Raw genomic sequence first — 7286 nt, 5'->3', positions numbered from 1 at the left:
GGGGCATGTTTTTAGATCTTAGTCAGGACCAAATGTCCCCAGGAGGAGACGGATATCTGACAGTAGTGCCTTTGAGGGACATTTGGCTGGAAAACTGCCTTTTTTTTTTTTTTTTTTTTTTTTTAAACCAAAATCTGCACAAAAATGGTTCCTTTTGGTTACTGAGGTCAAGATTATGGTTAAATGTAGTTGTAGACATAGCATTAATTAATTATTAATAGCTGTCAGTGGAAGGTCCTTACAAGGATAGGAAGATGTGTGAGTGTGTGTGTGTTTGTGTTTTATAGGGAACAAATAGGAATATGTGCCAGTTTTGACCTTTTAATCTAGTGGTGACATTTGGCTGGCATTTCTTTTTCTTTCTTTCTTTCTTTCTTTCTTCCTTTAAGACATATGGTGTTTGTGCATGAGAGAGAAAAAGACTGAGAGAAACAGACTGCGTGTATTTTTGTGCAAGGAGAAATGCATCGGTACGGTGTGTGTGAGGGAGAGTATACGAAAGAGAGTGAAAACGATTGCATGTGTGTGTTGTGGAGTGTCTGTGTGTGTGAGTGTGTGTGTGAGTGTGTGTGTGTGTGAGAGAGAGAGAGAATCTGTCTCTCAGATTCTCTTCTTATCTCTAAAGGCTGTATGTGAGGCCATGAAAGAGAAGACAGACAGAAAGAAGGATGGTGTGTGTGTGTCTGTGTGTGTGTGTGTGTGAGTGAGAACACCTGGATAAACTGGCATCTCTAACTGCAGAAGCTGCAGGACTGCTGTGTACAGTGCATCAAAAGTCAGCCGTTCGTGCAACATGTCAGACAGAGAGTGGAGAAGGTTATAATACCAGAGCTTCGAAAATAAAAATCACATTTACCATCAAAATCATGTCAGAATGTCTGAAAAGACTCCCGAGAATCAGTGAGGTCTTTAAACTTAATAGACAACCTGAAATCAATCTTTTTTTTTTTTGAAACCTTGTTAGTTAATGTACTTAGTTAATGTTAGTTAATGTAACATTGGTCATCTTTTAATTTTTGACGCTTCCATGGATCCACAGGTATGTGTGTGTGTGTGTGTGTGTGTGTGTCCTCATGGGTTTCCTCCATGTTCTCTGGTTTCTTCCCACCTGCAAAATACATGCCAGTTGGTGGATTGCCTTCTCTAACTTGCCCCTCAGTGTGAGTGAATTTTGTGTGCATGGTGCCCTGTATTCCCATCCAGGCTGGATGCCCAGTTCACACCCAGTGTTCAATAACCTTTATTTAACCAGCTAAGTCAATTGAGAACCAGTTCTCATTTACAATGACGACCTGGCCAAGACGCAGCATAAAAAGCAGGTACAAAACAATAAAGACATTATACAATTACAAATAACACAATTATAAACAGTGACATAAAAACAAACAAATAACTAAAAACAAGTACAATGATCTTGTACTATTGACTGAATTAATTTTTTAAAGGAAGTAAACGAAATGAATGAACTAAGCTTTAAGGTCTGCTGCAGATGATTCCGGTCATCGGCAGCAGAAAACTGAAAAGAGTAACGACCAAAGGAGGTACGGGCTTTAGGTATGCAGAAATTAATAAAACTACTAGAGCGCAAATTATGACTCGTATTATGAATATTAAGAAGTGACTGTAAATGTAGCGGAGTTTTCCCAATAAGAGTTTTGTAAATAAACAAAAACCAGTGAATTTGTCTACGAGAATGAAGAGAAGGCCAGTTCAATAAAGAATATACCCTGGGATATACCCTGGCTTCCATGTGACCCTTTTACCCTGAGCAGCTAAAACAAGTACTGAAGATGAAGGGATGAATCAGAATATATTAGAATGAGGTTTATATATACGAACATATATGGATATATATGTACACTCATACAAACCTAGATATAGATCATGATAAACTGTGATGCTGTGAAGATGAGTCCAACCATTGACATATGCTAGGAGACCAAATATACTATTTTTAAACTGACATCTTATGTCATGTAATATCAATCCCTTTGAAAGCTGTGATATATCTAAAACCTTTATTTTTTTTTTTAATTGTACAAGAATTTATCATACCCTTATTCCCATGGGTCAAAAAAGGGAAGCAAGGAAATGGAAATGGGACTTTATGAAAGATTTTCCCAAAATTCTCCCAACCCTTTGGCATTCTGTCTCTATGGTGATGATCATTGCTTACCCAGCATGCTCTTCCCCTGCCACCCACACATCCATCCTGCCATCCAGAGCTTAATCTAGCACCTGTCTGTACCTGGGAAGATTCCAGGTTTAACAGTGTGCCCTCACTGTAGGTCATTTTTATTTAATATATACACAGCATAACCTGAACCTGTGCTTTGCAATGTCCTTTAAAAGAGAAATCTCTCCTTTAATTACCTCTAACATAAAAAGACGCAATTATAATTAAATTATTCCTCCACACCAGAACTGTTGCCGTCCACCCAGCTGATGTCAAGAGAGTTCATTTTGAAGCATTTATAATAAATGAACTCAGCTTTCCATGAGTAAGTGCTAATTCTTTCAAGAATTTTATTTATTGTAAATGCACATACTTAACATGTATAACCTTATATATTATCTGCACATATAGTGGTATATATTTGATTGTTAAAAATCAACTACTGATGTGAGAAGAACATTTACATCTTATGTGTTTATTTTATTCTGTTCGGAAGCACAGGCCTAACAGGATTGAACTGATGAGTTATGATTAGTTATGATATCAGCAAAATTAGTCATTGTGTTAGAATAATGGTTGACCTTGAACATATTTATAAATAGCTATATCTCACACATTTTTAAAAAAATCCATCTAATTTTTCATAACAGAGTGGAACATACAGTATATGAGGTGAAAATGTAAGCATGATAAAACAAATAAAACAAACGAAAATCATGAAAATGAGTTAGTTTTTTCAAATCAAAAGTAAAACATAACAAGGTGGAAAGTACATTTTGGAACAGACAAAAAACATGAAATATTTATTTAATATTTAATACAATTAAATATTCATAAATAATAGTTATCAAAGATGCCTTAAGTGGGAGATCAGGCTATTTTATTAATTTTTACAGTATTGTATATTGTTTTGATAGAGTTTCACTCAAGAAAGGTGCAAGTACCAAGTATTAATATATTATTTTTTAAATATAGACAAAGAACTATGCGGAAATAAAATATTTATAAGCAGTCAAAAACTATGCTTTATAGTTATATTGGAGAAACACCACTTACAAGAAATGTCACATTTAATAAGAAGCTTACTGTTTATCTCTTCTCAAAGAATAAAATTGATTTAAAAAAATCATTATAGTTATAATTATATATTATAACTATACAGTTATAATTTCTTATAACTGTGTGGAGATCGTTATGATTAGGATTATATCAGACAAAGTGAAACATCTCAGATAATACCATGTTAAGGTTTAATATTAGACAATTTTGACCACCTCAATCATATTTGGGAGAAATTGCTCCTATAGTATATTACCTCTTCTCTTAAACCACCACATTATCTGAAACTTTTCGTCATAAATCATATATCAATAATGCATCCCTGAAAAGCATTTCTTGATATACTTGTCAATTTATGTATCATTATGGTGTCCATGTTAATTTCCTTTATATACCTCATAAATCACACTAACTAGAACAGAAACACATTAAACTGAATTGCATTTCTAATATCATTTTTCTCAATATCACTTTTTTCTATATTCAGAAGCAAAAATCTCTGTTTGTAGATTCCTCTGCCTCTGATTCCTGTCATTATTTAAAATGACATTTCTCAAAATGTTGATTATTGTTGAATTAATCAACTGGCAAAGATTGATTGTGATATCTATTGTTTAAAAAATATCCTATTCATCTGTAATGTCTTGCTAGCATGAAAACCATATTTTAAAAATTGCTTAACTGGTTAATAGCATTATTTTTCTGTTCCAGGCTAATTTAAAGAAGTATAGTCTAAACCGAAACATTTCCCAACAATTTCCTGTCCAGAATTTGTTGTGATCTTCATGCCTGGTTACAGGAAGATATGATGTTTGATAGCTGCTATAGATTTTTGAAGATGAGGCAGCAGGAAAATCCCGGTAGAAAGTATTTTTCCTATGATTCTACAAGCAAAAAATCGCTATGAAAAGCAGAAGAATGCTCTGAAAAACTGAAAAATGAGCACACATATATGTTTTTGGTTAAATGCAGTGTTTGGTTTTATTTATACCCTAGGCTTCCTATAAGCAGAGTAGGATATCATATGAGAAGAATGTTATTATCATTCTAACCGGTTTCCAGATAAAGATTGGGCCGTGGAACGTAATAAGAGGAAAGTAAAAATACCTTTTCCGTTAAACCGTGTAAAATCCCTGCACAAAATATTGAAGTACATTTTAGGAGATGTACTGTATTTTCAGGAAATCAATGCAAAAAAAAAAATAAATCATGTATCAAATAAAAATCATGTCTAAAAAGCTTGAAATAATGAGCTAGTAAGTGAAGAGAGCATGTGAATCCACACATGTGGACTTTTTATGACTGTGATAGACATTAAGTAAAATGTCAAACAGTTTTTTAATCTGTAAAAAAAAAAAAACATTAAATGAATCTAGGATGTCATGTGCCAGTTATTATTGTCTGATATGTTGTTTGTAATGCACCTTCACCCTTGATAGAATCCAATTACGTTAAGTCATGTATTCAGCCACTTTCTGCCTGCAAAAAAACAGGCATTTAAAATAATCACTTTTCCCATTTGATTAGAGATAAGGCCCAGAGCACAGCTTACTGAGGCAGTGAAATAGGCAGAGCTGTGCCGCAAGAATTTGATTAATTTCAACAGCAATTAGATAAAAGGTCTTGATAACATGAAGCGCATGTTTTCCTAATCCTATGTAAACAATGTACTCATTTAACACAAAGGCCAGCAGAGGGAATGTGTTATTTTGAGCTGCAATGCATTTCTTTTTATTTCATCTCTTTCACTGTGCATTTCATATATGAAAGGTCTCGTCCAGTTTATGTCTGAGGTTGTCAAAGTTGTCTATGTAAATTCTGAACAATCCTTGCCAATGTATAATGTATGAATAGATAGCCTTTCAGCTGAGATCTGAACAGAAACATATCATAAAATGTCCATAAAATGTCTGATTAAGAGACACGCCGTAGTCAGGTTTTAAATCAGACTGTTATGCTTTTAAAGTAGTCATGAATAATTTACCAAATATTCACACACTGTCTGTTTTTTAAGTCTTAATTATGCCTAGGAAGCATCTGTAGCTTAATGAGCTGTGTCTTAAAAAAAACATGCCTTTGCGTATGGTGGATTACAAAACTGCAAAAACTTTTAAATGAAGGCTCTAAAATGGCAACCACACTGCCATCATCACTGCCTTAGCAATTTACCGGGTTTATATTTGTGCCATGTGATTAGTAATTGCTGAATTTTGACTTGAGTGTTACCAAATTGTGCCAACTCAGTCTTTTCCATGTAATTAACATTCACATCTGGGAACATTTTCCTAATCAGCAGGAAACTAGAAGGCAGCACCTGTCAGTGCAGAATTTCTGTCTGTAAAATCCGTTTATCAAGATGAGCCGAGATTTAGCTCTTTCTTTAGTGTCTGCAGCTCTGTATGGTACGAAGTAAATTCATAAAGGCTGTGATTTAACCTTCATCTGAAAGCAAAAATGCTCCATTAAAACCTCATTAACTGCCCATTCACAGTACATTAACGAAGTTGGCATGTCATTAAGTCAATCGGTATTAAATTGGTAAAACGATGTACAAAATGGTTGATATTATGCTGTAGGGAAAAGAGTGTTTCATTAGGTGTGACAACTTTCCCTCAACAGGTCAGAGAAATAAAGATCATAGTGCTGTCTGACTTTCAGGTGCATCAACAATATTATTATTAATATTACTAATATTTGTGACTAGGGCTGGGCGATATGATGACATAATATCGATATTGTGATTAATTATGTCACAATATGCTTTTTTTGAGATATCATGGATATTGTAATATCATATTATTATTATTTTTTAAATTATTACAAAACTAACTGGAAGAGCTGACATGACATTAATATTTATTTCTTATCTTTAAAATTGGAAATGTTAAAATTTTTACAGATTTTTACAAACCTTTCTCAAATAATTTTTTTGTTAAAGCAACAGTACTATATTTCTGGGAAATTGTTCTCAAACCTATATATCATGATACATATCGTGTATCCTAGAAATGCCTTTGAGAATCATGATATGATATTTTTTCCATATCGCCCAGCCCTGCTTGTGACAAGATGATCATCAGTTCCAGAATTATTAGCACCCTCTGTAAAGATGGGCAAAAAATGGTTATGAAAAATATCTTTGTGTTTAATTAGCTTAATCTTGCACTGTAAATGAGAGAAATATAACTTTTAATCTAACCTTTAATTGAAAGACAATGAAAAAAAAAACCTTATCAAAATAGGTATTTTCTTAATAATTCATAAAATGTCACAAATACTGGCACGCCTAGGAATTCTTATAAACCAAATGTAACTGAAGCATAATTTCATTTATATTTAACGGTTCTAAGTTCACCAGCGTGTTTAGGAACTCTGAAACTTCCTGTTTCAGAGGGTTCCAATAACAGAGTTCAGGAGTGCCAATAACTGAATAATGGTTATTTCTTATTATAAATGTACTGTTCAACTGTTCAGTGTGAGATTAAACTAATTAAACGTAGACATTTTTGTAACCTTTTCTACCCGTCTTTACAGGGGGTGCCAGTAATTCTGGAGCTGACTGCATTTTCTCCCTCTGTAACTTTATCTGTCTCTCACACAGACACACTGAGACATTTTCATAATTAGCTCCCTGCAGATAAAGTTCAGGATATTGGCCTCCTGTGGAGAGGTAACGTGTTAATAAGTCTGGGGATTCGCACCATGAGATTATTTTAGTGCAGAAGAACTTTGAAGCACTTATTTTCACGTCTCAAAAACACCTTACAAAGATTTTTCATTCACTTGTCATCTGTTCTGCATCCAGTTTTTAGGAGAGAGATGTAAAAACTGAAGCATAATTTCATTAACTTAAAAAACATGTCTTATCTATTGGTTTACATGGATAGTTGCACTTTGATTATTCAATTTCTTAATAATAATAATAACACACTGATAGAGATAATTATGGTATTAGTCGAACTGGAGCATAAAGTCATTATGTGAATCCTCGCTACTTAAATAGCGGTATTCATCAGTAATCATTATGTAGTAGGTAAAAATGTTTATATCA

The sequence above is a fragment of the Pangasianodon hypophthalmus genome, chromosome 2 (assembly GCF_027358585.1).
Source record: "Pangasianodon hypophthalmus isolate fPanHyp1 chromosome 2, fPanHyp1.pri, whole genome shotgun sequence".
In the NCBI taxonomy this organism is placed as follows: domain Eukaryota; kingdom Metazoa; phylum Chordata; class Actinopteri; order Siluriformes; family Pangasiidae; genus Pangasianodon; species Pangasianodon hypophthalmus.
The sequence above is the reverse complement of the archived record's forward strand: the minus strand, read 5'-3'. Positions refer to the sequence as shown.